This window comes from Pteropus medius, unplaced genomic scaffold (assembly GCF_902729225.1).
Source record: "Pteropus medius unplaced genomic scaffold, Ma_sr-lr_union100, whole genome shotgun sequence".
Taxonomy (NCBI): domain Eukaryota; kingdom Metazoa; phylum Chordata; class Mammalia; order Chiroptera; family Pteropodidae; genus Pteropus; species Pteropus medius.
Window position 1 is genome coordinate 7,464,800 of NW_024342647.1, and position 16,704 is coordinate 7,481,503.

A 16,704-nucleotide genomic window follows, 5' to 3' on the forward strand; every position below is an offset into this window, starting at 1 on the left:
CCTTAACTGGTGGTGAAATTGTGTTCTTTTTAAGATCACATTGGTTGCAAATGTTCTTAGCTCAGGGTATATGGAAAAATATGCACTTGGCTGGATTTAGAGATAATAAGCCATACTTTGCCAACCTCTGATAGAAAATTGAGTTTAAAGAATTCCTGGAGGTTCTGGCTGAATTTACAAATAGGGGAGACAAAAAAGAGAGAGAGAGATAGAGCGAGAGAAGTGTAAGTCCTGGAAGAGATCACCAACAACGTTATTCGCAGGTAATATGATCATATACTTTAAAACCTACGGAATCACAGAGTATTACAAGTCATGTCACGATAACTGAGAAAATATTTCATCGAGGTGTCTAGAGAGCTCAACTTACAAAAGTCAATTACGTTTTTCCATACCAGCAGAAACTCACCATAAGAACTACGGTTAAGAAAACAAAACAGGTGGAAAGAAAATGACGTAGACGGTAGACGCTCTGTTCATCCCTCTGGAGCCTAAATCAAAATTGTGACAGAAACAAGGAGCAAACACCAAGGTAAAATCGCCTGGGATCTAGATGAACAACTGGGAGAAATCTAAGAAATCACCTGGCAACAACAGAGGTAGGAAGGGGCGAAGACGTGAGTCTGCCCAGTCCCCAGCAGCTGAGTGGGACCCAAGCTGCGGTAGCAACTGCAGACTCCTCTTAAAGGGGCCATGTCCCGAGCAGACTTTCTTGGTGATGGACCTGCTCGCTCTGAGCACCAGTGCCGTTTTGGCTGTGCAGGGACTTGCAGGGGGACACTGAGTTGTGGGAGTGAAGGCCGAGGCGAGACTCGCTCTGTTCAGAACTGCCTCCTGTATTCGTTGTTCCCTGTGAGCCCTCCCCGCTCTCAGTGCTCAGTCTCAGCGCAGCCAGAGCAGACATGTCATCAAACTGAATAACAGAGGTCGCTCCCCCCGAAGATCCCCTGAAACTCCGCCTCTCCCATCTCGGGCCCCACCCAAGCCTCATCCAGGTGTATCTTCAGCAAATCAGGTGCTCCTTGCTGAGTAGCGCCTATACTCACACTGGTGGCAGCTGGCCTCGGTTCTGCTGTGACCTTTTGAGACAATGCTACGCGCAGCATCTGTGGATTGCTTGCTGAATCTTCCCAAGTGGCCCCACAGGGGCACAAACTTGGCTAAATTTCGCCTGCAGCTGAACCCCTCTCAGAACTGTGCCACTGGACACCTACTTCACAAATCCACACTGATAGGATCGGGAGACTTCGGAACTTTGCTTATTACATAGAAACCGACACAGAAAGGCAGCCACAATGGGAAGACAAAGAAGCAGAAACTCTATGAGACAACAGAGCAGAGATCATGAAATAATGGAGTCAAGCACTTTAAACGAGGCAAAGTTCAAAACACTGGTTGTTAAGATACTCAGTGAACTTCTGGGAGATGTAGATGATTTCAGTGAGAATTTCAATAAAGAGATAAAAAACAAAAATGGAAATGGAAAATATAGAAGGAAACCAGGTAGAAATGAAGAACACATTATCAGACATGAGAAGTGTATTAATTGGAATAAAGAAAGTGAATAAAGAAGAGGATCAAATGACCTACAGAGAGGATGGGGAAACCAAGAACACTCAATCAGACGGGCAAGAAAAAAGAAGGCAAGACTCTAATAGTAATTTAAGGAGCCTATGGGACACTACTAAAGGTACAAATATTCGTGTCATAGGGGTACCTGAAGGAAAACAAGATTTGCAGAGCTATTTGAAGAAATAAAGGTGGAAAACTTCCCTGATCTGGTGAAGGAGAGAGACATAAAACCCCGGGAAGCTCAGAGAATCCCCAAAACCAGGAACCCAAAGAGGCCCACATCAAGACATGTCATAATTAAAATGCCAATGGTTAGATACAAAGAGAGAATCTTAAAAGCAGCAAGAGAAAAACAATTAGTTAACCACAAGGGAGTAGCATTAAGACTCGTAGCTGATTTCTCAAAAGAGACTATGCAAGGCAGAAGGGTTGGCACAAAATATTCGACGTGATGAAAACCCAGGATCTACAACCAAGAATACTTTATCCAGCAAAGCTATCATTTAGAGTTGAAGGACAGATAAAGAGCTTCCGAGACAAAAATAACCGAGAGGAATTTATCATCACCGAGCCAGCATTACAGTAAATACTGGAGGGACTTCACTAAGAAGAAAAAACATGTATCAAGAACAGGAATAAAGAATGGTACAACTACATTCCTATCAACAAAGTACCTCAAATGGAAAAGAATTAAATACTCCAGCCAAAAGATAGAGCAGCTGAATGGATAAGAAAACAAGACCCCTACATATGCTGCCTACAAGAGACTCACTTCAGATTAAAAGACACACACAGACTACAAGAAAGGGGATGGAAAGATATTCCATTGATGGACATAGAGGGTATTGCGCTGAATGAAATGAGTCGAAAGAGAAAGAGAAATGTTACCTGATTTCATGTACATGTGGACTCATCAACAATAACAACAACAAAACTGGAAAGATACCCGTAGATAGAGAGTATTTAAAGGGATACTAGAAAGGAAGTGGCTTAGGGTACCACAAAAAAGGCAAAAGGATTAAGAGGTACAATGGTTCGTTGCACAATAGACATGGAGATGTAGGGGGTAGCATGGAGAAGATGGTTAATAAAGTTGTAATAAATACATAAGCGAGCAGAAGGGTAGAGATTTACCCTTCTGCTCGCTTGGTGATCGCTGGGTAAATCTCTACCCTTCTGCTCGCTTGGTGATCGCTTTGCGAGTTATGTGGATATCTGATTTCTATGCAATACAGCTGAAATTGGTATATAGTTGTATGCCAGAAGAATGAACTCATTGAATTGTACAATGTAAATAGAAGCAATTAATAGTATATTAAATTTCAATAAAGACGAAAAAAGAAAAAAAAAACAGAAACAAAAGCGAATCCTATGAAAACTACACAGGATTTAACAACCAAGAACACACAAGAAGACCACAAAAGAGAGTTTCTTAAGACTCGAAGGCAGAACGGAGAAGACGATGTGAATAAATTGACAGTCACCAAGCTCACTTGCTTTTGACCCGGTGAGCCCCGGGTCTGATTTCCAACCTCCAAAATGATAGTGTAATAACTCGAGCTGTTAAGCCATTAAGTTGTGGGTATCGTTCCAGCACAACCAGGAAACTAATACGCAACTATCCTGGCCAAGTGAATGCCAAGAATGGAGCTTCCTCTTTGTACTTCTGATAGACAAGCAGACATTTCTTGGATATCTTGTTAACTCTTGGAAGAAAGTGTGACATGCAGGATCTACTGAGAATCCGAATTCACACTTGCCGGCATGAGGAATATCATGCTGCAGCGCTCTTTGCAACAGATTTATTTCCCTTCCTTTGACCAACTCAATTTGTGATCAGATCCTAAGTTTCTGTTCGTGGACAGTGTGGTGGTAGTAGGCTGATAAGGGACTAATGAAAAACTACTTAGCATAAATGTCATGGGCAAAAATACCCAGTGAGAATGGCTGTAGCTTGGACCCCAGTCCTTGAGCCAAGTGTACACAGATGCAGTCACACGGCTCCCCGTGATGATCGATTCCACCCTAACTTTCATTGGACCCCTGATTTTTTGAGGTATTCCAGAAATTGAAAACCTTTCTCTTCTTCTGTCCTCGGGTGAAATGATAGCTGATCTGGTTTGACATCTTCACGATGGTGGAAGAGGGAGTGTCACCCCTCATTTTTACCAACTATTCGTGGATGAGAATACTTGCGTAGGAGTCGGGAAGCACAATTGAGAGGTTCCAGTACCCAGGTGGAGCAAAATGACTCAAGGCCTTGATGCTTTGAAGAAGGTAAGGAGAATTACTCTCCTGTGTCACGCCTCTCTCAAAGGGGCACAGCACTGGCATGTCTCAGATCTTGTCGGAAGCAGAATCTCAGGTCCCACCCCCGATGTGCTAAGTCGAAAGCTGCAGGTTATCAAGATCTCAGGAGATTCAAGCACACATCATGAGAAGCACTACATCAAAAGACATATAGGAATCATGAATAATACGTTGCATTGTTCGGTGAGTTATTTTAAGTTAATATTAATGGCGGCACACTGCACATATCATCCAACAACTACTTTTTTAATTGGACTATTGGTATTTAATCTAACGATAATAAAGAGATCATCAAGCCCTCGTAATTCCCTTTGACTCAGTCAAGAAACTTTCCATTTATGTTTTCTGATAATGAAATCAGTTATGGAATCAATCTGTTAATGACATTGACTTAGTACCATCAGGAACAAATGGACATGGCCACACATGTATACTGTTCTCTTATTTTAAACATGCGTCCATTTATTTCCTGGGGACATCATGCCCCAGGATGACTGTTCACCCCAATGAAAAGCAATTACTGTTTACAGCGTTAAGGCTCAAAATTGTAGTACACATCCAGGAAAAATAAAGAGTTTTTAAAGTCCAGATGTGTCAATGTCAATGAGAACATTCAAAACACATTAGACTGGCAAGATACTTGTGCATTAATGGGGCGGCTATACAGAATATGAATGGTCATTCACTCCAACCTGGAATGTGGTTATATCCGAAAAACCTTTAGAGAAATCAGAGGTAAACATCCCCATATATGATCATTAAAGACGTGGATTAATCTATACTTCAGAGGCCCTTGAATGAACCTAGAGCTCCAGGAAAAAGAGCAATGTCTGGCTTTATCATGATTTTCATTAGCCAAGGCGCCTTAGGCAAAAATATGGGGTATGGTAGAGACTTACTAGCTGAGGTGATCGAGAAAACCTAAAATATGTGGCCAATTGACTGGAGGAAGGCTGGTGTTGGGCACCAAGGGGTCTCCTGTGAAAGCCTGAAAAGCTGATGAGTCTCCTCACATGACGGGAAAACTTTTGGTCAGATGGATGCCTGCTGGGCCTTGAAAGAGAGACCATGTGCTGATGCAGGCTGTGCAGTCAAGAGAAGTAGGAAGAGTCAGGTGTTGGAATATTGGTTAAATGCTGTTGTATTGTGCTTAAAGCTGGCCTTGCACAATACAAAGATGAAAAGTAAGGTTTATGCTAATAATTTAAATTTTCTTTTAATTAGAATTACATTAAATAAAAAGGAAAAAAACACTAAGACCACAGAAGAAGAGGGAAAAAACTTATCTTTTCATACCTTTCAATGCACTTTTTTTCCTTAATTTTGAACAAGGATTCCCACATTTTCATTTTGTGCTGGGTCCCACAAACTATGTATAGCCAGCCCTGCTTCTGAAGTCCAGTTCCCTTGCTATTTTTCTTTAGTGTATTTTGCTTCCTTCTCCCTCCCTTTTCCACTTTGATTAGGTTAACTAGCGGTCATCTAAATATTTTTTCAGTTTTTCAAAAAATGAAGATTTGTTCTACCGCCTTTCTATACATCGGTGATATCTTCTTTCATCTTTATTATTTTCTTCTTTAACTAATTTTTAGTGGCTTTTTGAGTTGGGAATTTAATTAATTTCTTATTTTCTCCCTCTCTAATTGACATAGCCTAGAGTCTAAATTCTGACTTCCTCATCTACCACCAGAGATCTCCCTGGCCCTGGGTCCCACGCTAAAAGAGAGGTCAAAACTCCTCTAGTCACCGAATCGACAGTTGCAGAAATGCAAGGCCCTGGAGAGTTGCAGTTGACGCTTACAGCCGCTAGGCGGAGACAAAGCACACGGGAAAGAGGCTGTTGTCTCGGTGCCAGTGGGCGCTGAGTCTAATTACTTAGACTCCCACAGCAAGATCTGCCACCTACTTGCTTTTTCAGTCCCTTTCTTCCCTTAGGGCACACATCAAGTCCTGGCAGCAGGTCAAATAGGCTAGACAAGAAACTTTTGCAGGCAATTGGTACAGCCACTATGGATAACAGTATGGAGGTTCCTCAAATAAAACTAAGAATTGATCTACCATATGATCCAGCAATAATATCTCTACTGGATATTTACCCCAAAGACATGAAAATCCATATCCGAAAAGATATTTGCACGCCAGTGTTCATAGCAGCATTATTCACGGTGGCCAGGACATGGAAGCAACCGAAGTGTCCTACGATAGATGATTGGCTAAAGAAGCTGTGGTACATATATACAATGGCATATTACTCAGCCATAAGAAGAGATGAAATACTGCCATTTGCAACAACATGGATGAACCTCGAGAGAATCATGCTAAGCGAAATAAGTCAGACAGAAAAAGTTGAAAATCACATGATATCACTTATATGTGGGATATAAACCTAAAAACAACAAATGAGCAGGACAGACTCATGGACATGGACAATGGACTAGTGGTTACCAGAAGGTAGGGGGTGGGGGGAGGCAGGGAGGTAGACAGGTAAAAGGGGTCAAATATACGGGGGGTGGGGGAGGGTGAAGTGGGTAAAGGGGATCAAATATGTGGTGACAGAAAGAAATGTAACTATGGGAGGTGAACACACAGTGTAAATATATATATATATATATATGCCTTACTGTTAAAAAAAAAAGAGAGAGAGAGAAAAGAAAAAGAAAAAGAAACTTCTGCAGGCACTGCAAAGAAAATGGAGACTATGCCCAACCAAGGGGAGAGGAAAAAGCAAACATGATCCCATCAGAGCAGGAGCGCCGGATGGCAATGCAGAGGGATCAGGTCCTGCACTCAGCTTTAGAGATTGGTGGTGGCAGGGTGTGTGTGTGTGTGTGTGTGTGTGTGTCCGTTTGCAAAGAGAGTCAGTTGCCTCTAAGGCCAAGCACGTAGTGGTGGGATTGCAGGAAGGCGAGATTGGCTTGTCCGCCTAATGCACTGAGAGGAAGGTACCCAGGGCCAGCACAGGTGCCACCACAGCCAGGGATGGGCAGCTAGAGCCTGGCTCAAACGGGAAATTGCAAGAAAATTAGAAAATATTCAGGTCAGTTAAATGATAATGAAGATATGTCAAAATTTGTGGAATGTAGCTAATGCAGTGTTTAGAAAAAATATTTGGTTTTAAAAACTTTTTATGAAATAAGAAAAGCCTAAAATCAATGACCAGACATTACACTTTGTAAGTCTTGTAGAAGAGCAAAGTAAACTCAAAATGATTAGAGGAGGCAGGTGCTGCCAACACGGCCTCCACCGCTTTCCCTTCTTTGGCCCCTTTGTGCTCCCGTCCCCCTCCCCCCGCCCTGCCCTGGATATCAGAGTGCTAGCCCTGGTACATTCTCTTTTCAGGAAGGGGACACTGTAGTGCCAGAGCCTCTGGCAGTGGGTGGTCGCGTGGCTGCTTGTGGGTGGGAGGGGATTGTGCCTGGGCACCGCTGGGAGAGATCCCTTAAAGCCCCAGTCTCACAGGGCAGTGGTTTCCACCAATAGGAAGCTTTCCAATGTGAACGTTTTCATTTTGGAAAAAGAGTAAGATTGTGGAAGCCCCTGGAAGTGACCCCTGAACCTTCCTAACCTGGCCCTGCTTCTCCCATTAAAAAAATAATGAAAGAAGACAATTTAGGCGATACAAACAAACTTTAACACTTCATTAGGCAGACAGTCTCAGAGACAGTCCCATTTTGCCATACCTACTGCAAAATGGGGCAGAAGGCAAGAAGCTTTTATAAGAGAAAGAACAAGGAAAAGACAAATAGAAACCATCTGATGGCTGGGGCCACAGAGTTTACTCTCCAGTATCTCCTGTGGCTGCTCATCTATTGACATGAGGGACTAAAGACCAAGCCGTAGTCATAGCCTCATGTTCCATGGCCCTCCTGTCCCAGGAAATAGGACATCTCAACCAACACAGCCTAAGTTCGTGGGAAAAGAAGGACAAGTGGGATTCTGGGGGTGATGGTGAGAGGAGCTCATTCTATATTACCCTTGGTTTCTGAAAACATGTAGAATAACTATTAGGGATTGTGAGATAATAGAAAATGTACATTGGTCTCCGCCCCCAGTTCCTGGCACAGAGCTCCTGAAACTCTTGTAACTTCCTAAGTGATAAGAGCACTAGGAGCATCTTTTGTTCTAATGAAGTGATGCTGGGTGGGCTCCTGGATGGCTCCTGCATGGCACCTGGCCACCAGAAAGATCAAGCCATGATTAGATTAGAATATTCAGCCCCACACCAATTTTCTAGCGAGGAGAGAGGGCCTAAAAATGGTGTTAATAATGGATCATGCCTACGTGAGGAAGCCTTCATAAAATCCTCATAATATGGGTTTGGAGAGCTTCTGGGACGGTGAACACATCTACTGTAGGAGGGTGACACACCCTGACTCCACAGGGACAGAAGCTCCTGTGCTTGGGACCCTCCCATGGGTATCTCTTTATCTGTATGCTCATCTATATCCTTTTTCGTATCCTTTAATCAACTGGTAAATGTTGAGTAGTAGAACCTGAGGGGCTGTGGGAACCTTACACATCTGGTGACCAGAACTGAAGTGTTCTGTGTGAGTGTGGTAGTAGTGTGAGAGTGAAAAAGACACAGGAGGTGGAAAACTAAATTTTCCCCTACTCGAGAGGGAAAGAACTGAGTTTTTCTAACTCAAAAATGGAGAACAATTTGGGGGGCATAGCTTACATGCATGTACCAAAACTTGGACAACAGCACCCTAACTCTGAAGGGTGCCATTCCTTAGCTGAGTCTTAAGGAGGCCTTTCCAAAATTCTATTAGAATGGCAGCTTCTAAGCGATATGGCATATGATAAGACCAGTGGATTTCATAATCGTACACCTATTGTCACACATCCTTCACCATAAAATGGGTACAATGATCTGAAGCAATGATTTGTCGGATCTCACACCCATAAATTAGGCATTCAGTAAGCTCTCAATTACTGATGCAGCTAGAGTCACTGCAGATGATGAATGTAAACCCACATCCAGGTTAGTTGTCAATCACAGGGAGGACAAATCACTGCCTCTTCTGGGGTGGAAAGTGCCCATTATAAAATCAACTTGCAGCAAGCAGCCAGCGACCCCTTTACCATACAGAGGCTTAGTCTCTACTGCTGAGGTTTCAGGTGTTTGACAGCAGTGTTAGTTAGATCAGCTTTATCGAGACCTGCTGTTAGGCCCTTCATTCTGCACCATGTGACACGTCCATCCCTGAGATTACGGTTTCTCAAGTCATGAGCCCAAAGCACAAGCACTGTGGTAGAGAAACACAGAGCCTGCCTGACATTTCCTAGTTGAGTCATCTTGTACACACCCGGTTGTTGAGTGCCTCTTTACAGAGGATTCTTTCCAAGACACAGATTTGCAGTCTTTGCACAATCTCACATGTCTCTTGCCCACACTTCCTTTTCCACCACACACCAATCTTAGTCCTTTTGGGCCTCTGGCCAACCAGCCAATCTACTCGCCACTGCTCAGGGATCCTTGTTGAGTCTCAGTCCACCTCTCACCTCCTATAAAGTGGATGGCCAAAGTAGTGTTACAATTTACTGCTATGACTCAAAAATACTTTTCTTTCCAGCTAAAAACATACCCAAGGATGAAGATTAAGAACAGATAAACATAATTGTTTGTTTAATTATCTGAAGAAGGCCATTTTTTAGCATTAACATGTCTACGGATGTTCGTTTTCTCTTTGGGGATTCTTCCCTCAAGAGCAATACAATCTTTGGCAACAGTTGGGGAAATAAAAGCAAAGTTCTTAAGAACTTTAATCACTCCTACTACTCCTTCTATCATAATCTCATTTTAAAAATCCTCACATTGGCCAAAATACACTAGTTCTAATTGCATACTTCACCCTGACAGAGGAAGCCAGAGGGCTTTATGGTGTTTTCATTAACACCAGAGAGGGATTTCCATTCATTTGGTAATGCAGAGATAAAGTTTGGGATGGGTGAGGAGTATACCGTTCCCTACGTAAATCTGGAGAAAAGCTATTATGAACACAGGTTCATTTTCAGGCAATAAGTTTTAGGAAAGAGCATATGGAAATTTATTATATTCAAACCATACCTCCTTGTGTTTCCATCTACTTCCAGGAATTCCTGTTTGAGGATCGTTGGCCTAGCCTAACTTTATATTCCATGTTCTAACCTACAGACAGAGCCAGGATTTTTGACCTCAAGAGTTCCCTCACCTCTTATCCTAACACTCAGAATGACTTCATCTGTTCGCATTCTGCCTCAATTATGATTCAGATTTGTCCTTGTTTTCATGTACTGTTGTTGGTTGAATTGTACTCCTCCCTGCCCAAAGTATGTCCATGTCCAAACTCCTGGAACTTGTGAATGTTACTTTATTTGGAAAAAAGAATCTTTGCAATTATAAGTAAGGGTCTTAAGATGATATCACTGCTGACCATCCAGGCGGGCCCTAAATCCAATGACAAGTGTCCTTATGAGAGACAGAAGAGAAGAAAGACACATAAGGCTATATGAAGACAGGGGCAGAGATTAGAGTAATGCAGCAGAAGTTGAAAGAGACAAGGAAGGATTGTCCCCGAGAGCCTCCAAAGGGAATGTGGCCCTGCCGACATTGATGTCAGACTTCTTGGCCTCCAGAATTGTGAGAGGGTACATTTCTGTTGTTTGAAGCCAGTCTGTAGTAACTTGTTACAGTGGCCCTAGGAAATGAACATACATGCCTGTGTCTGCCTACTTGTAGACTCTACAATAAGGCATAGGCCCCTGTATATAGTGTCATTACAAAATTCATACAAGCTTTGTCATCATAAGCCCTACAAGTTTATCTTTCTCTACTTTTGTATTATGAAACATTGTGCATAATTACCTTTAAGATGTATATTGTTCTGTAATTCTGGTTCTGCCCTTAAAAGTTGGGTGACCATGTTAGATAATCTTAGCACCTTAGTTCCTTATACTATTTCATTTAGCGACCAATAAATGTTAGTAAATCTAAAAGTTGTAATTTTTTAAAAAGATTAAAATGGTTACAATCTTGTTATTTTGTCTTAGGTTTATTCCTTTTCAATTTTTTCCCCCCTTAATGTTTGCTTTTCCCATTTTTTTTTTGTAATAATTTGAAGTGAGATATGCCATTATAATTCTATCAGTGGTTATAATAAAACTTTCCAAAGTCTTCTTAAATTTTGTTTATCCAATAGTGGCTCTAGAAGGATCAGAAGAAAACTCGAGTTGTGTGCTCGGCTCTTATTTCCTGGAAAACTACCACCAAATGGCATTCGCTTACTCCCTTTTGGAATTTAATTTGTATATGTCATGAGGTAATTATTTTTCCAAATAAATAGCCAATTATCCCAATGTCACTGACTAGCCCATTCTCTGATTTGGGATGATATTGTTATTGTATACTAAATTCTCATGTTACATATTTCTATGTTTTCAATTCAATAGCTCTGGTTGTTTCATTCATGGTGTACTATTTTATTTCCTAAGACTACCATTTGAATTACTTGGAGGGCAAGCCCCGTTTGTTGTTTCTAATTTTTAACATTCTTTTAGTTATTACAATATGCTTATTTTTAGTGTGCTAAATTTCATTTTAAAATTCCATTAAGTGACAAGGATGCCAAGGTGAGAAAGAACAGTCTTTTCTACAATGGTGCTAGAAAAACTGAATATCCATACGCAAAAGAATGACAATGGACCCCTCTCTGCCATATACCAAAAAGTTAACTCAAAATGGATCATTGACCTAAAAGTAAGAGCTAAAATTATAAAACTCATACAAGAAAAATATGTAAATCTTCATGAACATAGGTTACACCAAAGAACAAAGGAAAACAAACTGGGCTAATCAAAATTAAAAATGTTTTGTGCTTCAAAGAACATCATCAAAAAGTGAAAAAACAACCCATAGACTGGGAGAAAATATTTGTAAATTATACTATATCTAATATTCAGAATATATAAAAAACTCTTACAACTCAACAAAAATTCCAATAACCTAATTTAAAATTGGCAAAATATCTGAACAGACATTTCTCCAAAGAAAATACACACATATGTTTATACATATTTATGTATATTTATGTATGTATACATGTCTCACAGGAAAAACAAGTACTGATGAGGATATGGGAAAATAAGAACCCTCATATGTTACTGGTGGGCTTATAAAATGATGCAGCTGCTTTAGAAAACAGTCTAGCATGCCTTGAAAAAGTTAAACACAGAGTTAACATATTGACTCAATATTTTCACTCCTAGGTATATACCTAAGAGAACTGAAAACATGTCCATACAAATATTTATAGCAGCATGAATGTTTATAGCAGCATTATTCACAATAACCAAAAAGTAGAAAAATGAAAATGCCCATCAACTGATGAATGGATAACAAAATGTACCACATCTATACATGGAATTTTATTTAGCCACAAAAAGAAATATATACATTTGTAATAAATTATCTCTGAAAATAAATTTTTTCAAATACGTGTAAAAAAAACTTCAGTTTGGGGGATGAATAGTTCCACTGTAAGTTTTTCTCTCAATGATAACACATTCTTCAGATTAATTACAGTGTTTTCAGATTAAGAACAGTCTTCCTTCTCAGCAGAAATATTATAATATTGAGTGAATGAGTATTCTGCCTAAAATTTTTCTTGCATGACAATCCTAAGGTTTCTTGACACTGTGAGTGCTCCAGTTAAAGTGATGACCTTTGGCTACAGGGTTCCCCGCATTCATTACTCTGATAGGATTTCACTTCTGAAATGAATTCTCTGATGTCGGATTAAAGACGTACTATGACAAAAAACATCACCACACTGATTACATTGATAAGGTTTCTCCCCGGTATGTGTTCACTTATGTTTCATAAGGGTGATCTTCAATTGAAGGATTTCCCACATTCATTACACTGGTAGAGTTTCTCTCCTGTGTGAGTTCTCTGATGTCAAATTAGTGATGTTCTATAGCAAAACAGTTTTTGACATTCATTACATCGATAGGGTTTCTCCCCAGAATGAATTTTTAGATGTTCAGTAAGGAGTGTACTTCGGCTGAAAGTTTTTCCACATTCCTTACAAACGTACAGTTTCTCTCCAGTATGAGTTCTCTGGTTTTGAGTAAGATGGGCACTCTTGTTGAAGGCCTTTCCACATTCATTACACTCATAAGGTTTCTCTCAAGTATGAATCCTCTGATGTTGGATGAAGGCTGGGGTATGGCTAACGGCTTTCCCACATTCATTACATTAATAGGGTTTTTCTCCTGTGTGAGTTCTCTGATGTCAAATTAGTGATGTGCTGTGGCAAAAAAAAAAAAAAAAAAAAAAAAAACTTTCTGAAACTCCTTACACTTGTAGGATTTCTGCCCAGAATGAATTCCCCGATGTTCAATGAGATGTGTGCTACAGCTGAAGGTTTTTCCACATTCAATACATACATATGGTTTCTTTCCAGTATGAATTCTGTGATGTTGAGTAAGGGCTGATATATGGCTGAAAGCCTTCCCACATTCATTACAAGGATACGGTTTTTCTCCACTATGAATTTTCTCATGCTTTCTAAGGGAAGAACTATGACTAAAGGCCTTTTCACATTCATTACACTCATAAGGTTTCTCTCAAGCATGGACTCTTCGATGTTGAATAAGGTTAGTGCTCTGACTAAAAGCATTTCCACATTCATTACATTCATAAGGTTTCTCTAAAGTATGCATTCTTTGATGTTGAATAAGATTAGTGTTCCGGTTAAATGCTTTATCACAAAGTATACATTCACGTTTCTCTCTCATACAAATTTTCTTAGATTCCATTACTACTGAACTATGGCTTTACATTTAAATAGTTTCTAGAATAAGTAAGGTTTTAGGTATAAATGCCTCCTTTCTTATTAATTATAAGAAAAGATAAACCATTTTTCATTTAAAATTGCCTTTTAAAAAAATCAGTTGAAGCAGACTTATACTTTAAGCTCCTACCATTTGTATTACAATTATTAGGTCTTTTTCATCTAGAAACTCTCAGTTGTTTAAACAGGTCTGAGCTCAGATTCACTTTTTCTCCACAATTATTATGTTCAGGATCTTCCTCTTGAATTGAGTTTCCTTGTAATTTTGTTTTACTGGTGTTTCTCAAATTGATTATTAAATTCCAGTTCTTCTAATACGAAGCCTTGGAAACCATCACTTGAAAATTTTCTAACATCATGCCATGACACTATTTGTTTTTCAGAAGCTTTCTGCTTTGAAGTTGATACTCTGATTTTGGATATAGTATCTGGAATTAAGTGGAAGACAGTTATCTCTTTCCTCTGGAATATAATGAAAGAAAACAAAATTTGTTCATCAATTACAGAACAAAATATAATAAAAATAAACCAGTGATAATATAAAATGAAAGATTATACAGTGTAGGTCTTGACTAATATGTAAGTTTAAAGAATGAAAGGATTAATATTGATAGGCATGGAAAAAAGCAACAGCAGCACTCAGATAAAATGCATACTATAATGAAAGGTAAAGATGGAGAAAAATACATAACATGACAAAAAGTCAATAACACTAATTCAAATGTATATCTTTGGAAAGCAGAGGTAAAAAAAATAGAAACAAAAAGTGAAATGAGATTGGATAATAAAAACTCTGACAATTAAAGAGACATTCAATGTCACGTAGTAGGCAGTAGAAAATTGAAGTTTTCTGTCATAGTAGTAACATGATAAATAAGTGATATTTTAGATTAAGAGGCTTGTTAATTTCACCTAAAATGGATAATGAGAGAATAAGATTACAAAAATCAGCAAGAAAGTATAATATAAATAAGGGCCTGAGTTGGGAAAATACCAGTAAGAATTTAGTAGAGGAGTAAATCTAAAACATAAAAAGGAAGAAACAAAAAAATATGGACATCGAATATAGAAAATTTTTACAAAATGAGATTCATAAAGATACAATGGTTTCTAACCAGTACCATAGACTGATAATCAAGAGAAAAGAAAATACAAGGACAGACAAAAATATAAGGATGGAAAATTTCAATAGTAATTTGGAAACAAATAAAAAGAATCAAAAAAGCATTTAGAAGAAAATATCTGCAAGTAAGATCTCAATTGGATGGGTATAATTAGGCTAACAGAAAGAGCAATAAAAATACCGAAATTGAAGCATAGAGGTTAAAAAAAAGAATGATACTTTTTAAAAAGATTAGAAAATATCACAGCTAAGAAGAGCCTAAGGAGACATGAGGACTAAATGTAACATAGTATTTTGATAGAATCTTGGTCCAGGAAAAAAAAAAACCATTAGGAAAAAATCAAGTTAACTTGAATAAAGTACAGACTTTAGTTATTTGGCCTTTGTCCTGGTTTCTGACACAGAGATCCTAAAACCCTTGGATTTTACTACTAACTAAAGTCTGTACTTTAGTTACAGACTTTTTTTTTCATATAAGTTTATCTCCTTTAAAAAAGCATTAGAACATAAGAAACTTCTATGACTTACTTGAAAAGTCTAACCATACATATAAGTGGAGTCTCAAAACAAGAGGAGAGAATAGTAATGATGCAATATTTGAAGAAATTAGACTGGAATTTTCCCAACTGATGACATAAATTCAGAAAGCCCAAAACCATAAGAAAACTAAATACAAAGAAAAGCATAACCAGGAGAGGACAGTCAAACTTATGAAAATCAGAGACAAAGGGAACAATCTTAAATGCAGTCTATGAAACAGGCATAGTAACTTCAAAATATCAACTCTCTACTGACTTTTCAACAATTGAAGAGAATCAACTGAAAACCTACATTTTTGGATGAAAAGACTCAATATTTTAAAGATGTCAGTTCTCTCCTGCTGAGTTGAATGCCAAAAAATATGTTGAAGTCCTTCCTATCCCCGGTACTCAGAATATGATCTTATTTGGAAATAGGGTTATTATTTGCTGCATATAATCTACATAATTAGTTAAGATGAAGTAACACTAGAGTAGGGTGAGATCCTAATCCAATGACTTCTGTCCTTATAAGATGGTCATGTGACAACACAGAGACACACAGGGTGAACACAATGTGACAATGAAGGAGAGTTTAAAGTTATACAGCTGTAAACCAAGGAACACCAAAGACTGAAGTCAAACTGCCAAAAGCTAGGAAGGATTCCCCTACAGGTCTCAGAAGCAGCATGGCTTTGCCGACCCCTGGATTTCAGTCTCTAGAACTGTGTGACAATAAATCGCTGTTGTTTTAAGTCACCTAGTTTGTGGCACTTTGTTATAGCAGCCCTAAGAGACTAATATATCTCCTCCCATTTAATCTCTATAACATATATTTTTGAAAAATAAAAAAGATGAAAATGAGGGATTTATCCATACTAGATATCAATACATATTATACAGCTATGTTAATTAAAAGAGGGTAGTACTCATACAAGGATAGACAGAAAGAATAATAAAACAGAATAAAAAGTCTAAAAATAGGTCCTTTCTTTTATAGGGATTTAATATATGATAAAGGGGGCATTCAAACATTTGGGGAAGGATAGAAATTCAATAAATAATTGGAGACAACTGGCTTAGAACATATTTGGGTACATTTATACATATGTTACTGCATAGTTGTATACATGTAACGTACATAAAAATTATGAGCAATTTAAGAGATTTGCAAACTTCAAGTGGTAACTTTATAAATTAAACCCAGTGTAAGGTACAAATGCCTTGAAAAGTTTTGCTCATCGAAGACAATGTAGTCAGATGTCAATAGTCAAGTTCTCCTTCTTAATGCCATCTTACCTAACCAAGTAAAGACCCGGAAAAGCAGGGCTGTAAAAGAAAAGGG